This window comes from Stegostoma tigrinum, chromosome 29, assembly GCF_030684315.1.
Source record: "Stegostoma tigrinum isolate sSteTig4 chromosome 29, sSteTig4.hap1, whole genome shotgun sequence".
In the NCBI taxonomy this organism is placed as follows: Eukaryota; Metazoa; Chordata; class Chondrichthyes; order Orectolobiformes; family Stegostomatidae; genus Stegostoma; species Stegostoma tigrinum.
The window spans coordinates 32,762,616-32,786,913 of NC_081382.1; the positions used below are offsets into that span (position 1 = coordinate 32,762,616).

At 41.2% G+C, this 24,298-nt stretch overlaps 1 protein-coding gene across 1 annotated transcript in view; it reads right to left on the minus strand.

Moving 5' to 3' along the window:
• The window catches only part of cfap77 (cilia and flagella associated protein 77), a 184,877-nt gene that overhangs the window by 159,227 nt on the left and 1,352 nt on the right, over positions 1-24,298 (minus strand). The gene's annotated exons all lie outside the window — the stretch shown is intronic.

Sequence of the window (24,298 nt, forward strand, 5' to 3'; positions counted from 1 at the left end):
GTGGGAGGAAACTGGAGTACCCAGAGGAAAACCATGCAGAGAATGTGAAAACTCTACACAGACAGTTGCCCCAGGGTAGAACTGAACCCAGGTTCCTGGCAATGTGAGGCAGCAGTGCTAACCACTGTGCTACTGTGCTAACCACTGAGCTACTGTGCTACCCCTTTTTTCCCCTTTTTTGTCTTAATAAATTCTTTATTAGTCAAAATGAATTTAAAAATATGTACAAAAAGTACAGAAATCAAAAATGAGAAAACAAGATTGTTGGCAGTAAATTATATAAGATTACTCGAGGTTTCCTTTCTGTTCTCATATTAGGTACTGCTAAATGCTCAATTCATATTGAGAGCAAGCACGCACTATTATTAATAGCTACACTATCACACATTAATCTATTAAATGGCAAATGTTTTAGGAGACATATAAAAGTGAAATGAAAAGTTTAAAATAAAATCTTTGCCTTTTTTTTCCCAGCAAATCCTTCATTTAGTCTCTGACTTGGTGCAATTAATTAAGTAATTTTTTTTTCACCTTAACACATTATTTGATTCTAATATTTTTAAGGCTCCCAATAATAAGTAATGATAACTGTTAGTAAATTAAAAGAACTTTCATTCCACTAACCCTATCCAAAATGGCTACAACATGCTGGTAACTTTTCTGAACCCTCTCTAGCTGAATAATATCCTCTCTATAACAGGGCGACCAGAACTGGACACAGTACTCCAGAAGAAGCCTCACTAACATCCGTAACAACCTCAACATGATGTCCCAAAGCCTACATTCAAAGGTCTGAGTGATGAAGATAAGCGTGCTAAATGCCTTCTTAACCACCCTGTCTACGTGTGATGCAATCCTCAAAGAATTATGTACATGAATCCCTAGGTCTCTCTGTTCTACACCACTGCACAGGGCCCTACTTTTAAGTGAATAAATCCTGGCCTTGTTTGTTTTATGCATTTATCCAAATTAAACTCCATCTGACAGTCCTCAGCCCAATGACCCAGTTGATCAAGATTTCTCTGTAATCTTAGATATCCTTCTTCACTATACCATCAATTTTGATGTCATCCACAAACTTATTAACCATGCCTTTTATGTCTCACCTAAATCATGTTTATAAATGACAAACATAAGTTGAATAGCAGATCAGGCCTGAGGGGCTGAATGGCCTACTGTAATTCCTATTTTAGAAGTTCCTAAAGGATCAAAAGAACAACCTGTGATTTTAAAACCGGGATTCCATGAATACAATACATTAGAATATGTCAGAGTCCCACTCTGGGCTTTCCAGTCCGTGCTATGTTGTCACCAGCACCCAACTCTGGGCTGTCTCACCAGCCCACTCTCCGCTGCCTCACCAGCTTGCTCTCACTGCCATTGCTTCACTGGCCTGAACTTGCCATGTGCTTCATCAGCTCGATCTCACCGGTCTGACTCACTGTCGCTGCAGGTCACAACCCGTATGTTCAGCTCCTGCCCCGTGGTTGCCGATTGCGACTATGCTCCTTCCCTAGGTGGAGGCATGGCGAGGGTTGGAAAGCCTGAAGTGGGACTGTGGCAGCGGAAAGGAAATGCTGGACTCTCTTAAGTTATCTTTTTTTAAACTTATCTTATTCAAAGTTAATGTGAATTGCGCCATGTACGTACGGCAAAGGTACATACTTTTCATCGTAATTTTACATTGAATACGTTACAATAAATGATTCAATTCAATTCTAGTTACTTCTATCTAGAAACGCATAAAACTGGGACAGTTATATGATTACTCTCTGAAGCATTGGTCAAAATTAGGGTGATGCATTAGTGTAATCTGCTGGGGTTTCAGTGTGCTATCCCACCTTAAGAAGCAATGTGTACTTCTGCTGGTTATTGTATTATAAATTAATGACACCCATTGTGTTATCAAGGAGAGGTGGCTTGTAGAGGCCAGATGATTAATATGGGATCTGGGAAAATGTTACAAATACCTATTATGTATGGATAGGTTTGTAGATCATTTTCAGTTCTCTACTAATGAATATCTATCAGAGAACACTATTTGTTTCAATGGACAAAACCATGGAAATAGGAGTGTGGTTACAACGTAGAAGAAGTGAAGCCACATACACACTTGTTACAAGAACAGTTCTGCTGAATAGTCTTCACGTTCTAAAGCAGCAACATAATCATCCCTAACGTTCCCTTTGTCGTACAGACAGCAGCGACTTCAGATTTTCAGCTGACTCCCATTCAGAAGTGATACTGCTTGCAGCAGAACCCTGGATGCACTGTGGGAGTCGTGCAATTATGTGCCCTGTTAACATCCCTATAGAAGGTTAGAAGTATGCATACAAATGAGCACAATTTATTCTTAGGCCCCAAAAGCTATTCAGGCTTTGAAGTCTTATTGTTGTGCCTCAGTGTTTCTGTAGAAAGCTTGAGAAATTCTAAACCTTTTTTATGATGAAAAGTTGTACTATCTATGAAAAGCTGCAAGCTAATTTGATAGTAACATATCTTCATTTTTTGGTAGACTGTTAATCAGAATATGGAAACAAAAATTTGATTATCAACTGATCATTCATCTCCAATAATTATTGACTTAGCTATCCAAACAGCTCCTTTAAATCCTTTGGGGAATGATAACTATCAAAATGTGTACAATTTCTAAAGGGTGCATTTAATGCCTGTAAGAACAATGAAAATTCTCTTTGCAGAGATGTTGGATTATTCATTTCACTACATGTCTACCTGTCTAAAATAATGTCATTTTATGTGCATTGGTATCATTTAGAACTTAAAATCTTTGATTATGGTATTGGATGTCTGATGTACAGGGCCCAAAACTGCATTTGCATTTTAATTATATGCAGCAAATTTACACTGAATACATATCTGGAGCATAAATAGGTAGGCAGGAGACAAAACAAAGCCCCGTGCATCATTGTGCATGTTTTGAAAGTATTTGCAGCATTCTTCTGAGGTATAGAAATTGTCAAACCCTCAGAACACACTGTTAATCAAAAGACTATTAGATAACTTTTGTATATAAGCAGATTGTAAAGCTGTCTTATTTGAAACCATAACAATATTTTTGCTAGCTAGCTAGCCAGTATACATTTTACATTGATTACTGCTTGCTGGAATATGTACTTCTACATACACAAGAATCTATTTTGCTATTAGATTTACAGATTGTCAGTTCAGTTCATGTTGCTGAATGACCTCTGTCTTGTTGGACGGCTTAATGGGTATTGACACGTAACTTTGTGGGTGTTAGACACACTTAATACTAATTATTTCACTTCAATAAGGAAACAACTAATCATTTTGTATTGCTGAACAATTGGAGAGAGCCTGCAAATCATTGCAAATCATCAGGTATAAACATTCCATTAGAAGGCAAAAGTTTTGGTGGCTTTTGACTTGATTGTGATTCACAGCTAAATTTTATTCTGAGAGATAGCCTTGTTCTAGGCCACACTTCAAAATAGAGATGGTTTATAATGAAGTACTATGTCTTGGTTTCTTTGGAAGCAACTAAATGAACAGGGACCAGAGGGAACACCTAGGAAATAAGTTGACCTACAAGCTTCTTATCAAAGAAATGCATTCAAAGTCAAGAGATATTTATTATTTTTCCAACAGAATTTCAAAGAAGAGTCATTGGCTTTGAAAAGTTAACCCTCCCCACAAATACTGCTAGTCTTGCTAAGTTTCTGCAGCACTTTTTATTTTATATCTTCTGAATGATGTAATGATTTTTTACATCCTGAACCACCAGTCTCCTCATTCCCCAAGTAAAACCATCACTCTCCTCCATCTTGTACCGTTCTTCCAGTGTAGCTCACCAACATAGTCTTTAGCAGATCAGATGAACAACTAGTTCAGCCTTCCAGATGTGTCTGATTTACATCAAGCACAGTAGAACATCAGAAACAAAAACAGAAGTTGCTGGAAAAGCTCAGCAGGTCTGGCAGCATCTGTGGAGAGAAATCAGAGTTAACGTTTTAGATCAAGTGGCCGTGCCTCAGAATACAGTAGGACATTACTCTGTTCTACCAAAACTACCCATACCTTCTCTTGTCAACCCCCACTATTTTTACCCAAACAACGGACAAGAAGCACATTCCTTGCCACTAAGTTTAAGACCATCCATTCCAGTGCCCCTGCTCCTTTCTTTTGCTTCTTTTAGTCTATCAAAATAAACTTAACCTATGGTATGTCTCTCGGCCCTGATCGCTCATCGTTTTTTAGTTTCTATCTTTTCTCTAATTCTGTGACCTCATGCAAACATATGAACAAGGGGCAATAATATGCCACTGAATCCTTTGAGTTTGCTTCACCATTCAATAAGAGCATGGCTGATCTGATTTTAACCTCAAATCTAAATTCTTGCGTATTCTGATAATCTTTCAATTCCTTGATAATTATCCCCTAGGTAAAACATTTAAAGATTCTGCATCCACTGCCTTTTGAAGAAGGTAAATCCAAAGATTCACAACCCTCTGAGAAAAGAAGTTGCCTCTCTGTTTAAAATGGTCACCCCTTATTTTAAATTCTGATCTCTAGTTCTAGATTCTCCCACAACAGGAACATCCTTTCAACATCCACCCAGTCAAATCCCCTCAGGATCTTGTATGTTTCAATTATGTCTTCTAAACCCTGGAGGATACAGCCCAGCCTGTCTAGCTTTTTCTCATAAGGCAATGCACTCATTCCAGGAGTCCATGGACTCATTGTCCATGGACCCACCTCCGGCTCTCTCCCCTTGAAGCAATGCCCATCCAGCTTTCCTTTCTGATCCCTGGATAGATGTCCGTTCTATGCAAATAACTGTCAAAGTCATAGCTGTACTAGTCATTTATGTAGCCAGCTGCTTCCAAGGATCAACTGGGGACCTATGTGTAATCTCACAATTGTCAACTCACATATGTATCAAGTGTGTTACCAATGCAATTTGTGCTCAATCACATTGCTTCATCTCATTTCACCATGACTAAGTCAATGCTACAATCAGGGAAGTAGACTTAGCCAACAGAGTTGGTTTTCTACAGGTGCAGAACATGATAAGCTGTAGAAATGTTGTCTCGAGAGCTTCGTATCATAATGCATCCTACTTCATGAATAGAAAACAATTTAATTTCATTAATGTATAAGTCATCTGTTATCATTGGTACCACATCTTAGCCGTTTTCACCAGGTACTCTGGGAGATGTCATGATGCCTATATCCTTCACAACTTTCATGTCACTTAAAGAAACAGAGGCCTTACAAGGGTGATATTTGGTTACTGTTTGCAATCAAGGATGATGACACTGCTAGCCAATACTTGTGACTGAGGCCAGGTGTAGATACAATGCAGCCCATTTTTCAAGGCCATTGTGGAGCAGACAATAGGCCTGAAGGTAGGGTTCTAATCTTTGAATCAGTGTGAGGGAGCCTTTCGGTACAACCCTAGCAAAAAAAAAGCCAGATAATCCTAGCATGCTGGACCATGCAAAAGTGAAACAGACTAAGAAGAGGTGTGAAAGACTCTGAAAAATTTGGAGAGTGGCAGCAGTCTTCTGAGGAGTAAGATGAGATCATTGAGCAGGAAGAGCATCAATTTCTGATGATGCAGGGCTGCAGTATCACAGCAGCAAACCAGAAAGGATTTTCTTTTAATTCACTTGTGAAACACGGGCATTGCTATCTGGTTAGCATTATTGCCTGCTCCTAGTTGCTCATCAGAAGGCGGTGGTGAGCTGCCTAATGAACCGCTGCAGTTCCTGAGAGTTAGGTGATGCTTAGGGATTGTGGCCCCATGACAGTGAAGGAACAGTGATATATTTCCAAGTCAGGGTTGTGTACGGCATGGAGGGGAAACTTGCCTTTGGTGGTGTTCGCATGTTTCTGCTGCCTTTGTCCTTGTACATGGAAGTGTCATGGGTATGAATGAGGCCTTCTAATGATCTTCAGTGAATTTCTGCAGTGCATCTTTCAGGTCGTACTTTCTGCTGCAACTGAGCTTCAGTGGTGGAAGGAGTAGATGTAGTGCCAATCAAGCAGGCTGCTTTGTCCTAGAAGGTGTCAAGCATCTTGAGTGTTGTTGGAGGCAAGTGTAGAGTATTCCATCACACTCTTGACTTGTGCCTCGTTAATGGTAGATAGGCTATGGGGATTCAGAAGATGAGTTACTCACTGCAGTATTCCTAGCCTCTGACCTGTTCCTGAAGCCACTGTATTTATATGGCAAGTCCAGTTGAGTTTCTAGTTAATGATAACTCCAAGGATGTTGATGCTGGGGGATTCAGTGATGGCAACACAATTGCATGTCAAGAGGTGGTGGTTAGATTGTTTCTTATTTGAGACAGTCATTGCCTGGCATTTCTGTGGTGTAAATGTTACTTGCCACATGTCAGCCCAGGCCTGGATGTGATCCAGATCTTGTTGCATTTGAACATGGACTGCTTCAGTATCTGAGGAGCCATGAATTGTGCTAACATTGTGCAATCATCTGCGAACATCCCCACTTCTGACCTTATGATGGAAGAAAGGTCATTGATGAAGCAGCCAAAGACAGTTAGATCTAGAACACTACCCATCTTGCAGAGATGTTCTGGAGCTGAGATGACTGACGTCCAATAATCACAAGCATCTTCCCACGTGCCAAGTATGACTTCAGCCAGCAGAGAGTTTGCCTTCGATAGCCACTGATTTTAGTTTTGTAGAGTCCTTGATACTACACTCGTTTGAAGTGGCCTTGATGTTAGGGACTGTCACTCTCACCTCACCTCGAGAATTCAGCTCTTTTGTTCATGTTTGAAGCAAGGCTGTGAAGAGGTCAGGAGCTGAGTCGATCTGGTGGAACTCAAACTGAGCATCCTTGAGCAGGTTGTTGCTGAGCAGATGCTGCTTGATAACACTGTTGATGATACCTTCCATCACTTTACTGATAGTTGAGAGTAGACTAATGGGATGGTAATTGGCTGGGTTGGATTTGCCCTGCTTTGTGTGTACAGGTCATAGCTGGTTAATTTTCCACATTGTTGGATAGATGCCAGTATTGTAACTGACTAAGGCTGCAGCAAGTACTCCAAGACTGAACAGTAGTAAATAGTAGGAAATCTCCAGCACTATTGCCTTTGCAGTATCCAGTGCCTCCATCCGTTTCTTGGTATCACATGGAGTGGATAAAATTGTCTGAAGACTGGCATCCGTCATGCAGAAGGGGCCACTGGAGTGCTTTACCTGCTACGAAGCTGTGCTTTATAAAAGGCACCAATGCCGGGATTCCCAGGGAGTCCCAGCAGGAACAAGTACTTACACCTCAGGACAGAGTGAAGACAGCGTGAGCGGGGTGCCATTGAGGCAAAGTGCAGAGAAAATGATGTGAGTCGCAGGATGGATATCCACTTGACACTTCTGACTGAAAATCATTGCACCTGCTTCAGTCTATTCTTTGCACTGATGTTTTCAGCTCTTTCATCATTGAGAATGGGGATATTTGTGGGACCTCCCTCTTCAACGAGTTATTTAATTGTCCACCGCCACCATTCATGAGTAGATGTGGCAGGACTGAGGAGTTTAGATCTGATCCATGAATTATGGGTTTGCTTAGCATTATCACCTGCTGCTTATCCTGTTTTGCATGCAACTAGTCTTTCTGGTAACCTCACCAGGTTGACATCTCATTTTTAAGTAAGATTATTGTTGCTCCTGGAATGCCCTCCACCACTCTCCATTGAACCAGGGTTGTTCCCTTGGCTTGATGTTAATGGTTGAGTATGGGATATGCTGGGCCATGAGACTGCAGATTGTGCTGAAGTACCTGATTCCAACTGATGTGGGTTGGGTGCAGTAATCATTCATCATTCAGCTATCCTTGTCTGTTTCCAGAAGCATGTACAGCTTTTATTTGTTTGTTTATTTTGCTGAAAAAAAAAGAAAGTTTTCAACCATTGTATGGCTTTCCAGTATTTGATGATCCTGCACTGAAAAATGAAAAAATCGTCAGCCACATTGGGCACGAGGGAAATGTTAGACAAGCTAGCATTTCTTTAGAGATGCTAAGAACAGATTGCCTGTGTAATTTGGCTCTTAAACAGCAATAATTTATGAATGTGTGCCTGTATTTGAAATGTTGTGTCAGCCATGCCATTATATGCCTCCAGAAGCAGTTCTTTTTGGTTCCTCTCCTAGCATGTGTAATGTGAGGACAAATCCTAGCTAGCAGTGCTTTACCTGCTACGAAGCTGTGCTTTATAAAAGGCACCAATGCCGGGATTCCCAGGGAGTCCCAGCAGGAACAAGTACTTACACCTCAGGACAGAGTGAAGACAGCGTGAGCGGGGTGCCATTGAGGCAAAGTGCAGAGAAAATGATGTGAGTCGCAGAAATTATTGTGAGAAAACTCAATTGGGGTCACCGAGAATAACCATCCCGGAAACTTATCAAAATTGATACTTTGCTGATTTCTTGAAAATTCAACTCACGATAGGTACTTTTATCAAAAGTTGACTGTCAGCCTTTCAAATACCAAATACTGGGCTCTATGTGGCATGTAACATTTGAGCCTCACAAATGCTACTCCAACAAGAGACAATGTATCTCCCCATGACATTCAATGTCATTACCACGGTTGAAGTCCCCACTAGAAGCATCCTGGGGAGTGGAACCATTGACCAGAAACTAAACTGGATCAGCAACATAAATATGGTGGTATGGCTACAACAGCAGGTCAGAGGCTAGGAATTCTGTGGTGAATAACTCAGCTTCTAAGCCCCAAAAGCCAGTTGGCAAGGCACAAGTCGGGAGTGTGATGGAATAATGTCCATTTGCTTGATGAATGCAGCACCAACATCAACCAGGGAGGTCAACAGCATCCTGCTCTAGCACTGTATCAAAATCCTGGCACAGCGTTTCAATGGGTCATGGGTGTACTTCTACCACGAAGACTGAAGCATTTAAAGAAGGCAGCTTGCCATAATTTTCTCAAGGACAATTATGGATTAGCAATAAATGGTGGACTAGCCAGTAACACATACAATGTGTGAATGAATGGAAAAATAGCAAATCTTTCTAAAGTCCAAATATTTTTTACTTTATTCTTCAAAATGCTGTGTTTTGCTCTTCATGGTTCAGTGATTGTTTGGAATTTCCTATCGGAGAGAGGTGTGGATATTCTGAAATCAGAATATTCAAGAGAGAGATCTGTAGATTTTGAGATCTTAAAGATATGAAGGGATGTGGGGATAGTACGGGACAACGCATGTAAAATGGCACCGAAATGGAAAACCAGCTGAGAATGGTGATGGTGCTGAATGGCCTACCCTTCCTCCTGCCTCAAAGTGCATTCGCAGCCAAAGAGGTGCTTTTCAAAGTGTGGTCATTGCTGTAATGTGGGAAGCAGATGACACTAAAGTCGGTGGAGTTGTGGATAGTGCGGAAGGATGTTGCAGGTTACAGAGGGACATAGATAAGCTGCAGAACTGGGCTGAGAGGTGGCAAATGGAGTTGAATGTGAAAAAGTGTGAGGTGATTTACTTTGGAAGGAGTAACAGGAATACAGAGTACTGAGCTACTTGGTAGTGTGGATGAGCAGAGAGATCTCGGTGTCCATGTACATAGATCCCAGAAAGTTGCCAGGTTGATAGGGTTGTTAGGAAGGCGTACGGTGTGTTAGGTTTTATTGGTAGAGTTTTAGAGCCACGAGGTCATGTTGCAGCTGCACAAAACTCTGGTGCGGCCGCACTTGGAGTATTGTGTACAGTTCTGGTCACCGTGTTATAAGAAGGATGTGGAAGCTTTGGAAAGGGTGCAGAGGAGATTTACTAGGATGTTGCCTGGTATGGAGGGAAGGTCTTGTGAGGAAAGGCTGAGGGACTTGAGGCTGTTTTTGTTAGAGAGAAGAAGGGTGAGAGGTGACCTAATTGAGACATACAAGATGATTAGAGGATTATATAGGGTGGACAGTGAGAGCCTTTTTCCTTGGATGGAGATGGCTAGCACGCGGGGACATAGCTTTAAATTGAGGGGTGATAGATATAGGACAGATGTCAGAGGTAGGCACTTTACTCAGAGAATAGTAAGGGCGTGGAATGCCCTGCCTGCAACAGTAGTAGACTCTCCAGGTTTAAGGGCATTTAAATAGTCATTGGATAAACATATGGATAATAGTGGAATTGTGTAGGTTAGATGGGCTTCACAAGTCACTGCAACATCGAGGGCCGAAGGGCCTGTACTGCACTGTTAATGTTCTAAATGCCAGTAAAATGGGCCAGCATCAGTTTTCTCAATAAAACAGCTTGTTCTTACATTATAAACTGCAAGATATTAAGTAAATAGCAGTTGATTGAATCAAATTTAATTGTCTTCTGAGCAGGCACATTGTATAAGCCTACAATTAAAGCTGTAAGTCTGGTAATTTCAGTAAATCCTTTACACACCTGAATTCTAAGTAGCCATGTAATGGTGCAAATCTGCATTTCTGAACAGTTAACATACTGATACATTACTTTGTATGTAAATCTGCAATACCTGCAAAGTATTGTGGGATCCGAACAAGTTAACTGTTTGGCTTAACTATAAGACATTCTGTACAATGATTATTAAGTTTTAACATGATTGGAGAATATTAATAAGCCAGATGTAAAAAAAAAGCAAAAACATTTTTTTCTCCAATGTTCTTTGCGTGCCTTGAAACAAAGTAAAAAAATTATTTACGTATCAAACAGCCTGAATTGGTAGTGAGGCTGATACAAGCAGGAAGCGTTCTTGCTAATTTATTGTTTCTTTCCAAGTAACCCTAAGTCCATAAGATAGTATAGAATATTGAAGTCATTCAGATTCAGCTAATCAGTTAAAATAGCCAAACTATGATACAAAACATTGGCCTGCAGGTTGGAACTCCATTGCTTCACATCTTAAACAGTGCGATAACTAGCACCAACATCTTACTCACTACTAACAGCAATTCAAATATATTGTAGCTAAATTTCAAATGCTGTTAAAAGGGAGATCTCAAAACTTTAAAAAACCTGAAAAGATCAAAGGCTAAAATTTCCACAGAATTGTGTTTTGTCAATCTAATGTAAACAGACAAAAACCTCCCATAAATGGGCTATTGCCCCAATCGATAAATGGGGTCCAAAACAGTTGCTTGGTCCAATGTGTCATGAAAGCCAAGACAGGCAATGCTTACTTAGATCCAGAAGTCATTAGTGACCCAGCATCCCTGGGAATGATCAAACAATGACAAAATGTATTAAGGGTTGAATTTTCCATTTTGAGTTAGTGTGAGATTTCAAGTGATGACAGCTGTTCCACCGTGACCTGGAATAGCTTTTTTCACAGAATCTTCTACTCTTCACCTCAACATTTATGCAACCGGACTCTTGGGTGTCTTTGTTGAGGAGTTTCATGGCTGGAGAAAGGGAAATGTTTGCCACTGCTGAAACCTTCTGGCATTCAGGCCACTGGAGCCGGATTTGAAGCTTGTCTGGCCCCAGGACAGCAGAAGCCACAGTAACATACATCATGTCCACTCAGTGGTTTTTAGTCACGTCATCCTCTCAAACTACTAACATTTCCTGCTCTCTGGACTTCTTACTCTCAATGGGGACACCTCACCATCTCTCTTACTTGTGCATCACCACTAACCACATTTCCATCATACTCATTCCCCAACTTATCTACCTGTAACCCGAGATTGTTGCACTTGACCTCCATGACTGACCTTGACCCAATATCCAAACTGCAATTATATGGACCACCTGACTGATATCAAAGAAAGTGCCTGGCTGACCATGGCAAAATCTCCTAAATTGAAATAGGACAAGTCCCTTGATTGACAATAGCCCCCTTTGCTCACTAAGATTTGCTTCCTTTTGACTTTCACGCATGGCTATTTTCTTACTGCACCAACTGTAGGCAAACGCTGTGGATGGACATTGACATGGCATTGCGATGTACAAAGATAAGTTCATCCCTCAATGTTCAGTGTTCCCTGCCATGATAAGATCTCAGCCTTTCCCTCTGTGCTAAAAAGCAATGCAAGCACAGATTTCCCTGAGCTCCACAGTAAAGTGTTGAAGGGCTAAAACGGCTGTGTTAGTTTGTCCAAAAGTAGGGACAATGATGTGGTGAATCCAATGACAACATTCACAGATGAAAGATTGAGGAAGGTGGTGGTCACAGAACTCACAGGGACATTGCTGAAGAGCAGGGCAAACATTTGGCGAGTTGCAGGTGCCTGTTCTGATTTACAGGTTGGGAATTTGTGCTATCTAATTTCTTGAGGAAGAAGAGAAAAATTAGAAGTGGCACATAAAGATGAAGAGTTGTGGCTTTAATATGATGCAAATTCATTGAAATAAAGTAGTTTCTGCTCAATAATGAGATTCCAAAGTCACCAGTTACAGCTTGAGAGGAAAATTGCAACGATTTTCTCAATGTGAGATTCTAAACTTTTCATTCCTGCCATATTTTCCCACATTTCACTGTTTGATCACAATGCACCAGATCAAAAAATCTCCACCTATCATCTGGAACTCACATATGCAGATCACTTTTAAAAGCAGTAAATATAATGAAGAAAGAAACAAGTTAGTAAAATCAACTGGGGAAGTTGTTTCATTACAATTCTGCGGAAGACAGGTTAATTATCTTTGAAGACGCATGCAATTCATAAACAAATGAAAATTGAGATAAAGCAAGAAGGTGGGCTGTATAAATCCTGAAGGGTGGAGAGCTCCCTGGGATGAAATATGCTGACTGAGAGATCAGAATGACAACAAGAAACCTAAAGAAAGATAGGGCAGCTAAAACTCAAGAATAACAGTAGAAAGAAATACTGCATCTACAGGATAGTTAAAGAAGTGGAAGCTATAAAAAAAGACAAACAGACTTGAAATTGAGGAAAACAATGTACATTCAAAATGACCACTTCCTCAAAGTATTCACAAGCAAAGACATCCAGAACGTAACTTCTTTAAACAAAGAATTCCAGACTACAAATAAGATTTGCATGTTTGCGCTCAAATACATGGTTGTGAGTTACAAAAAAGGCTTTTCAACCAAGACCCAAAGCTTTGGAGGCGTGATTTTATATTGTTTTGAATGGTCTTCCAAAGAAGAACAGTTATACAGAATCTTACTGTAAATTTAAACTGTTGTAGCGTAACAAAGAGACACAATTTCAAATTAATACAAGAGACTTTTTGAATTAGTGTATAGAATTCTTTCATACAAAGTATGATCAACATGTGGAATGAACAATAACAACTCACATTTTTGTAGCACCTTAAACATAATAACATGTTCCAAGATGCTTTCTAGGAACATTAAATAACAAAATTTGACATTGTCTCTTTAAAACAGGCATTAGGATAAGTAACTGTCAAATATATCTTAAAAGAGAGATATACAGAGACAGAAAATTTTAAGAAGGGAATTTCATTATAAATGAAAGTGTAATTCATATTTTCGTATATAATCAGATGTAAGCCAGATAGCTCCTCTAGCTTGCTCTGCCTTTCAATGAGATCATAGCTTGTATTGATTGTAGTCTCAATTCCACATTACCGTCTCCTCATGATAATTCCCTTGTTAATCTCCCTTACCTATCCACAACTGTTTGCAAACCCTTTTCATAACTTACTTTCCTATCTATGTTTGAATTATCTAAAAATTTAGTGATCTCACATTCATCTGATTCAACCAACTTGCTGATGTAAGTTGTAAATAACTCAGGTCATAAGACTGAAGTCTGTGGCACACGTGCCGTAAACCAAAAAACTTCCTATTAGCCAAACAATCACCTATCCATGCAAATCTATCACCCTCCACGCCACAAGGTCTTATTTTGTGGCATCTTTTCAAATACTTTCTGAAAATTCAGGTACACCATATCCACCAGTTCTATGTTGCTAGTTTAAAGGATGAATTAGTCAAATAAAATTATCCTTTAAAAAAATCATGTTGTGTGTGCCCGACTGCATTGAGATTTATGTGTCCTGCTATATCCTCCTTAATAATAGATTTCAGCATTTTCCCTATGACAAATGTTAGGCTAACCGATTTTTACTTTCCTGCTTTATTTTTTCAAATCTTTCTGGAAATGAAGAGTCCCATTTGCTATTTTTCAATTTGATGGGTGCTCTTCAGAAACTAGGGAGTTAGGGAAATTAAAATCAAAGCATCTATCATCTCAGCAGCTAGTTCATCATACTCAGGATTTGGGCAACTGAAGACACAGTTGCTAATGTGCAGTGATTAAACTTGGGAACAAACAAACAGCCAGTATTGTAGGAATGACAGAATCGTAAAGAATTGTCACGCTAGAGGTAGTACAGAGATTGGGCACAGGCTATCAACTCATTTAAACAGTGATCTAACACAGTTACAATCAGTCCCAGACTAATTTAAACAAAATTGCTCAAACTATTTAAAATAAATATTGGAGATAATGGGAACTGCAGATGCTGGAGACTCCAAGATAATAAAATGTGAGGCTGGATGAACACAGCAGGCCAAGCAGCATCTCAGGAGCACAAAAGCTGACGTTTCGGGCCTAGACCCTTCATCAGAGAGGGGGATGGGGGGAGGGAACTGGAATAAATAGGGAGAGAGGGGGAGGCGGACCGAAGATGGAGAGTAAAGAAGATAGGTGGAGAGGGTGTAGGTGGGGAGGTAGGGAGGGGATAGGTCAGTCCAGGGAAGACAGACAGGTCAAGGAGGTGGGATGAGGTTAGTAGGTAGCTGGGGGTGCGGCTTGGGGTGGGAGGAAGGGATGGGTGAGAGGAAGAGCCGGTTAGGGAGGCAGAGACAGGTTGGACTGGTTTTGGGATGCAGTGGGTGGGGGGGAAGAGCTGTGCTGGTTGTGTGGTGCAGTGGGGGGAGGGGATGAACTGGGCTGGTTTAGGGATGCAGTAGGGGAAGGGGAGATTTTGAAACTGGTGAAGTCCACATTGATACCATATGGCTGCAGGGTTCCCAGGCGGAATATGAGTTGCTGTTCCTGCAACCTTCGGGTGGCATCATTGTGGCAGTGCAGGAGGCCCATGATGGACATGTCATCAAGAGAATGGGAGGGGGAGTGGAAATGGTTTGCGACTGGGAGGTGCAGTTGTTTGTTGCGAACTGAGCGGAGGTGTTCTGCAAAGCGGTCCCCAAGCCTCCGCTTGGTTTCCCCAATGTAGAGGAAGCCGCACCGGGTACAGTGGATGCAGTATACCACATTGGCAGATGTGCAGGTGAACCTCTGCTTAATGTGGAATGTCATCTTGGGGCCTGGGATGGGGGTGAGGGAGGAGGTGTGGGGACAAGTGTAGCATTTCCTGCGGTTGCAGGGGAAGGTGCCGGGTGTGGTGGAGTTGGAGGGCAGTGTGGAGCAAACAAGGGAGTCACGGAGAGAGTGGTCTCTCCGGAAAGCAGACAGGGGAGGGGATGGAAAAATGTCTTGGGTGGTGGGGTCGGATTGTAAATGGCGGAAGTGTCGGAGGATAATGCGTTGTATCTGGAGGTTGGTGGGGTGGTGTGTGAGAACGAGGGGGATCCTCTTGGGGCGGTTGTGGCGGGGACGGGGTGTGAGGGATGTGTCGCGGGAAATGCGGGAGACGCGGTCAAGGGCGTTCTCAATCACCGTGGGGGGAAAGTTGCGGTCCTTAAAGAACTTGGACATCTGGGATGTGCGGGAGTGGAATGTCTTATCGTGGGAGCAGATGCGGCGGAGGCGGAGGAATTGGGAATAGGGGATGGAATTTTTGCAGGAGGGTGGGTGGGAGGAGGTGTATTCTAGGTAGCTGTGGGAGTCGGTGGGCTTGAAATGGACATCAGTTACAAGCTGGTTGCCTGAGATGGAGACTGAGAGGTCCAGGAAGGTGAGGGATGTGCTGGAGATGGCCCAGGTGAACTGAAGGTTGGGGTGGAAGGTGTTGGTGAAGTGGATGAACTGTTCGAGCTCCTCTGGGGAGCAAGAGGCGGCGCCGATACAGTCATCAATGTACCGGAGGAAGAGGTGGGGTTTGGGGCCTGTGTAGGTGCGGAAGAGGGACTGTTCCACGTAACCTACAAAGAGGCAGGCATAGCTGGGGCCCATGCGGGTGCCCATGGCCACCCCCTTAGTCTGTAGGAAGTGGGAGGAGTCAAAAGAGAAGTTGTTGAGTGTGAGGACGAGTTCAGCTAGGCGGATGAGAGTGTCGGTGGAGGGGGCCTGGTCGGGCCTGCGGGACAGGAAGAAGCGGAGGGCCTTGAGGCCATCTCCATGCGGAATGCAGGTGTACAGGGACTGGACGTCCATGGTGAATATGAGGTGTTGGGGGCCAGGGAATTGGAAGTCCTGGAGGAGGTGGAGGGCGTGGGTGGTGTCACGGACATAGCGGGGAGAGGATGAGCTGGGCTGGTTGTGTGATGCAGTGGGGGGAGGGGATGAACTGGGCTAGTTTTGGGATGCAGTGGGGGGAAGGGGAGATTTTGAAGCTGGTGAAGTCCACATTGATACCATTGGGCTGCAGGGTTCCCAAGCGGAATATGAGTTGCTGTTCCTGCAACCTTCGGGTGACATCATTGTGGCACTGCAGGAGGCCCATGATGGACATGTTGTCTAAAGAATGGGAGGTGGAGTTAAAATGGTTCGCGACTGGGAGGTGCAGTTGTTTATTGCGAACCGAGCGGAGGTGTTTTCTGCAAAGCGGTCCCCAAGCCTCTGCTTGGTTTTGCCAAGTAGAAGAAGCCACACCGAGTACAATGGATACAGTATACCACATTGGCAGATGTGCTCCCCTCCCCCCACTGCATCCCAAAACCAGCCCAGCCTGTCTCTGCCTCCCTAACCTGTTCTTCCTCTCACCCATCCCTTCCTCCCACCTCAAGCCGCACCTCCGTTTCCTACCTACTAACCGCATCCCACCTCCTTGACCTGTCTGTCTTCCCTGGACTGACCTATCCCCTCCCTACCTCCCCACCTATACTCTCCTCTCCACCTATCTTCTTTTCTCTCCATCTTTGGTCCACCTCCCCCTCTCCCCATCCCCTTCTCTGATGAAGGGTCTAGGCCTGAAACGTCAGCTTTCGTGCTCCTGAGATGCTGCTTGACCTGCTGTGTTCATCCAGCTTCACACTTTACTATCTTGGATTCTCCAGCATCTGCAGTTCCCATTGTCTAGCGATTTTCTATGGTGATTTTCTATAGCGCTAGCTCTCACAAGAATGCAACTATTGTGTTCTAGGAGAACTACCTGTATTCAGTTACAAAACCATGGATAGTGCAAAAGTAATTCTCTACTTAGAAACTGATGATAGAATGGTTACTGGGATTTTGCTGAAACCTTTTGAGTCTTATTTTCTTATGCACCACGTAATTAACTAATTAACTATTCAATTATTGTTTGGGGTTGCTTCCACTTATATTAAGGTGATGTCAGTTCCAATCTAGACAAATTTTATTTTATTACCATAGCGAAAGGTTACCAGGACTTTGCTGAAACCTTTTGGGTCTCTTTTATTCATGTGTACAACATAATGAACTAATAAACTAATCAATTATTTTTGAGGTTGCTTACGCTTATGTTGACTTGATGTCAGTTCCAATTCAGAGAAATTTATTTTATTACAGTGCTTATATATTTACAGTATGCTGGAAGGGGCAAATTGCCTATGGTGGATTGGGAAACTATGTTAAAATGTATGACAGGAAACAGCCAATGGCTAACATTTAAAGAACTAACGCATAGTATATAACTACAGTACATTCCTTTAGTACGAAAAACACAGCAAGGAAAGTGCTCCAATTGTGGTTAACAAAAGAAATCAATGATTGTATCAGATCAATGCAAAAGTCCTATAACGTTGTCCCAAAAGGTGAGGCTAATGCTTGGGATGGTTTCAGGATTCCACAAAGGAAGCCCAAAATAAAAATAAGAAAAGGAAGACAGAATAAGATTAAACTAGTTAGAAACATGGAATTGACATATAGAAGTTTTGATAGATATTTTGAAAAGGAACAAATTAGCAAAATAAATGTGCATCCATTACAAGCAGTAAGGAGAACAGGAGAACATATAATAGGGAATAAGGACACAGCAGCTAAACTGAACAAATACTTTCTGTTATTCCTTATACAGGTAAATACAATTCTAAAAATCCTAGGAATAATGGAGAATCTAGGGACGAGCAGAAATGAGGATGTGGTAGATATTAATATTGCTAGGCAGATGGTACCAGAGAAATTATTGAGACTTAAAGTGGATAAATCACCGGGACCTGATGATTTTCTTTTTTATTCATTTATGGATATGTTTCTTTCTGGCAAAGCCAGCATTTATTGCTTATCCCTAAGTGCCTTTGAGAAGGTGCTGATGAATCATCCCCTGGGACAGCTGCAGTTCACATGGTATAGGCATGGCCTTAGTGCTATTAGGACAGAAGTTCTGGCTTGGAGAAACTTGAAGGTGGTGGTTTTCCTATGTATTTGCTGTCCTTGTCCTTGTTGGTTGAAATTGCAGGTTTTGAAGGTGCTTTCTATGGATCCTTGGTCAGTTGTTACAGTGCTTCCTGCAGACGGTATACACCATTGTCTCTGAATAATGGTGCAAGAAGAGTTCCATCACATTCCTAACTTATGACTTATAAATGATGGATAGATTTTGGGGGAACAGAAGAATGAATTCTGAATCACCACTGAATTCCTGTCATCAGTCTTGCCTGTGCAACAGTAACAATTATACGGTTGGTCTAGTTCAGTTTCTGATCAATAGTAAGGATGTTAATAGTGGGGGATTCTAATGTTCTTATAATTCTGAGATGGGAATGATATTGAATGTGAAAGGCTGATTGTTGTATTCTCCATTTTTGGAATAATGATTGGCATTTGTGTACCACGAAGAGCTGCTTATCACTTCAAATCTAAATATTATCCAGGTCTTGCTACATTTGGAGACAGACTGTGATGAACATTGTGCAAATATAGACTCATAGAGTCAAAGAGACGTACAGCACAGAAACAGACTCGTCGGTCCAACTTGTTCATGTCAACCAGATATCCTAGACAAATCTAGCCCCATTTGTCAGCATTTGGCCTGTATCCCACTAAGTCGTTCCTATTCATATACCCATCCTGGTGCTTTTTAAATGTTTTAATTATACCATCCCCCACCACATCCTCCGGTAGCTCATCCCATATATGCACCACTGCTTGCATGAAAAAGTTGCTCCTTGTTCCTTTTAAATTTTTCCCTTCTCACCTTAAACCTATGCCCTCTAGTTTTGATTCCCCAACCCAGGGAAAAGACTTTGTCTATTTACCCTTTCCATGCCCCACATAATTTATAAACCTCTAATAAAGTCAGCCCTCAGCCTCGAACACTCCAGGGAAAATAGCCCCAGTCTATTCAGCCTTTCCCTATATCTCAAACCCTCCAGCCATGGCAAGATCCTTGTAAGTCTTTTTTGAACCCTTTCAAGTTTCATAACATCCTTCATATAGCAGGGAGACCAGAATTGCACACAGTATTCCAAAACTGACCTAACCAGTGTCCTGTACAGCTGCAACATGATCTCCCAACTCCTAAACTCAATGCACTGGCCAATAAAGACATGCACACCAAATGCCTTCTTTACTATCCTACCTGGTTGTAGCTTTCAAGGAACAATGAATCTGCATTCCAAGGCCTCTTTGTTCAGCAACACTCTCCCGGACCTTACCATTAAGTGTATAAGCCCTGCCCAGATTTGCCTTTCCAAAAGGCAGCATCTCACATTTATCTACATTAAACTCCATCTGCTACTCTTCGGCCCATTTGATAAAGCTCCCATTGTACTCTGAGGTAAACTTCTTTGCTGTCCACTACATGTGCAATTTTGGTGTCATCTGTAAACTTACTAACTATGCCTCCATTGTTCCCATCCAAATCATTTATATAAATGATAAAACGCACTGGACCCAGCACTGATCCTGTGGCACACAACTGTCACAGGCCTGCGTTGAAAAGTAACTATTTGCCACGACCCTCTGTCTTCTACCTAGATACCCACATCTAATGTTACGATAGAGGGAAGATCATTAATGAAACAGCTGAAAACGGTTGGGGCTATGAAACTACCCTGAGGAAATCATGCAGTGATGTCCTGTGCCTAAGATGATTGGCCTCGAACAACCACAACCATCTTCCTTTGTGTTTTGCATGGCTCCATACAATGGAGTCCATGACTCCAAATGACTCCAGTTACTCCAAATGACTCCAGTTTTGCTGGGCTCCTTGATGCCATACTTGGTTAAATGATGTCAATGATGCCCTATTTCCTCTCCAGCGTTTTTGTCCTTATTTTGACCAAGGCTGTAATGAGGTCAGAATCTGCATGGCCATGGGCAGCCCAAAGTGAGTGTCAATGAGCAGATTATTGATAAGCAAGTGCTGCTTGATAGCATTGTTAACCAACTCTTCCATCACTTTGCGGATGATCGAGAGTAGGCTGATGGGTCAATAATTGGCTGGGTTAGGTTTGTTCTGCTTTATGTGGATAGGTCATATCTTTTAAAATTTTCCACATGGGGTAGTTGTCAGTGTTGTAACTGTACTGGAACAGCTTGGCTGGAATGCACTAATTTTGGAGTATAAATCTTCAGCCTTTACAGTATCCAATGCTTTCAGCCCTTTCTTGATATCATTCGGAGTGAGTTGATTTGGCTAAAGATTGGTACTTTTAAGACCATAAGACATAGGAGTGGAAGTAAGGCCATTTGGCCCATCGAGTCCACTCCACCATTTAAATCATGGCTGATGGGCATTTCAACTCCACTTCCCTGCCCTCTCCCCGTAGCCCTTGATTCCTTGTGAGATCAAGAATTTATCGATCTCTGCCTTGAAGGCATTTAACGTCTTGGCCTCCACTGCACTCCGTGGCAATGAATTCCACAAGCCCACCACTCTCTGGCTGAAGAAATGTCTCCTCATTTCCGTTAACCCCCTCTAATTCTAAGACTTTGATGGTGTCAAGATTGAGATCAAGTGAGCCCATGTGAACTCCCAAAGATTACTTTAAATATTCCGTGCTTATATTTACACAGTACGTGGAAGATGCAGCATTGAAAGAAATCACTGGGTTACTTATATACTGTATGTGTGTCCTTTTTATTTCACCCTTTCATTATTCATTATGGGTACAGACATGGTAATGTACATTTTATATACATCCTTTTAAGTAACTTAAGAAGAAACTTATTCAGCAGAAATTTGGAATACAGCTAGAATACACTAGTGAGGAAGATACAATACCTGTCAGAGTTGATTACCATTTCGTAATTGAGTCTACGTTTCAAGTTGCATACAGTTTGCAAATCCTATTGCATACTTGCCATTTTACTAGATTATACTTTGTGTAAGTAATGAAAGATGTTGATACCTATGCATTTCAACAACCGTTTGAATATTTTGTAATGTAACCACATGTTTATCAGTCTTGTTTTGTGGACAGAATTAACTTTATCACAGAGTACGGTAGTCTCTGATCTTAGCTGTAGCGCCAGTGCCACCTAGTGAAAAATAAAGAAACTGCCCAAACTACTTTAATTCCTATAGCATTGTAGCCAAGTTCTAAAATAAAACAAAGAACTGTGGATGCTGAAAGTCTAAAACAAAACAGAAATTGCTAGAGAAAATCAGCAGGTCTGGCAACATCTGTAGAGAGAAAACAGAGTTAACATTTCAGGTCCAGTGACCCTTTTTAGAACAGATGGTACCGAGGAAAAGCTGGTTTATATGCTGAAGAGAGGGAGTGGAGGTAAAAGGTGTAGGCAACAGATGGGGACAGACTCCAGAGGGTCAGAAAAATATTAGGAAGACAGATGAGTTAATAATGATGAGCCATGGAGAAAGAACAGATGTTAATGGGGACCTTAAGTAGGTGAAAAATGGGTTGGTTGTGCTGAAAGAAGCCCACGTGATAAGAGGGCCAGAGGTATGGGGCAGGAAAAGTACACAGCAGACGATGTTCAGGCCCTAAAATTATTGAAATTGATATTGAGTTTTGAAAGCCAAATGGAAAATGAGATGCTGTTCTTCCAAGTGCACTGCAGCAGGCCCAAGAAACATGCTGGTGTGTTGAAGTGGCAGACAATAGCAAATGCTGGGTCATTTTTGCAGGCAGATGTAGGTGTTCAGCAAAGAGGTTGCCCCACCTGCATTTCATTTCCCCAGTGTGGAGGAGATCATTATCGTGTTCTCGTCCAAGATGCATACACATTTGCAATCAGGGAGGATCACTGGTAGCAATTAAATGTGGAATCTATTACCAGTCTCTAATTCAAGAAACTATTTGTTGCTTTCAAACTGCTGGTCTGGTTATGAGTGTGCATGTGTTAGGAGTAGACCTTGGATCTTTCTGGGCTTCATATCTATCATTCACTTGACTTGATGTCCATCATGGAAGCCACTAATTATTTTTCATTTGTTTATTTTTTCTTGGCTGACTTCACTGTTTACTTTTCTTTCTTTAAACCTCTACCTTTATTAAAAAAAATTGCTTTTGTCTCTGAAACATACCTGTCTACGCACTATTTCTCAGAAGTTGGCCAGAAATGTAAACTGTTCAAAGATGCCTCCCATCCCACTGTCTTTTTGGCTTTTGTGAGGTCCAAACAGATAGGGAGCAACAGGTCCAAGTTATCATACTTTCTGATTTCCACTTTGTGTAAAACAGAGAAACTTTTAAAAAATATCCACAAAGAATTTACATAGCATTTGCTTAAGCAGACACCAAAAATAATACTGTTTGCCACATATTTTTCTCTGCTCAACAGAATCTGTGATAAAGTTGCATTGCAGTAATTATTGATAAATCTCAGATAACTACGAGTCATCATTTAGATCCTATTTCTACAGCTAACATTTCGTTAATTTTGAAGTTAAAGACACATTATCCTAGGAGATATTATGAAATCCTTTACACTTCATCACAAAACGAAAACCATAACCATAACCACTTCTGCTGACATAGAAGATCAATTGATGCTATTTGAAGAAGAATGGGGGAATTCTTTTGATATTCTTCAAATGTTATCTCTTAACCCATATCAATAAAATCAATTATCTGCTTGTGTCTCATTGCTGTTCTGGAATCTTACTATGTGCAAACTGGATCTAGCATTTTTCTACATTACAACAGTGAATATAATTCAAAAGTACATTTTTGGCTGAAAAGAACTTTGGGATGTCCTGAAAAGCATTAATGCAAATGCAAATGTTTTCCTTTATTTTATTGTTGTATAGCTATCAGATGTTCTTACATTTTAGAGCAGCAGTGCTTTTACTTCCTGTTGCACGGAACTGAAAAATAGAGACACTTTTTTTCTGTGCAGCAGCCAAAATCAAATGTATCTGTTTTTCATAGAGTTCTGTATTCAGGTCTGTCTGAGACTTGCTGGTGAAATAGTACATAATCTGGGCCAAAATATATTAATGGATGAAGTATTTAATCATTAGTGAGGGGATGTTCTAGCCAGGGATGAAGACCTCTGCTAGGCCAAAAGCAAAGTATAACAAATATTGAAGCAATTTTTGATTTCTTCTGCAGTCCAAAAAGTAGTTCATTAACATAAAATGTAAATGAATTAAATTGTATAATTAATTGACGATGAACAGTGATATTTCTCCCTTTTACCCACAAAGACAAAGCTTTATAGTTTTGTTAATAGTAAATTATGGATTAAACACAATGGTTTGCCTGTCTATTTTTAAATTCTCCATAAACCATTACATTTGAATCACTCTATTAAAAATTACATCTTTTCCAAGAGTGTTTGTGCATAGGATACAAACTTTAATGGTGTATTATTCATACATTGGTATTCCTTGGTATGTTTCAATAAATGATAGCTGATTTTACAAATCAAAAATATAAAATTCTGGGAATACTCAATACATCAGGCAGCATCTGTGGATAAAAAGTGTGGAGCCTGCCCAGCCAATGAACACTGTGGCCATTAGCGAGAAATTTGGAAAAATTGTGTGTGTGATTAGCAGTAAGGAGATTCCTGATGTTGAGAGCAAATTGTTTCATATTCCAAGCAACTGTTGAACAGTGAGAACAGAATCTTCCCAGTGAACAGTGATAGGCCTATTTGCATGTATTAGCATGCATTCAGATCTCACTAGTTAGTATTGCCTCACTTAAAGTTAGTTTCCCATTCTTCCACCGAACAGATAGAAACTAGGTGTGGTCAATGCCCAACATGAAATGGCATTGGGCATACATTAGCCTCATCACACCCTCATGACACATCTCCAATCCATGTACAATGTTTCTGTGCTTCAATGTTACACATAGGAGTGTGCACTGG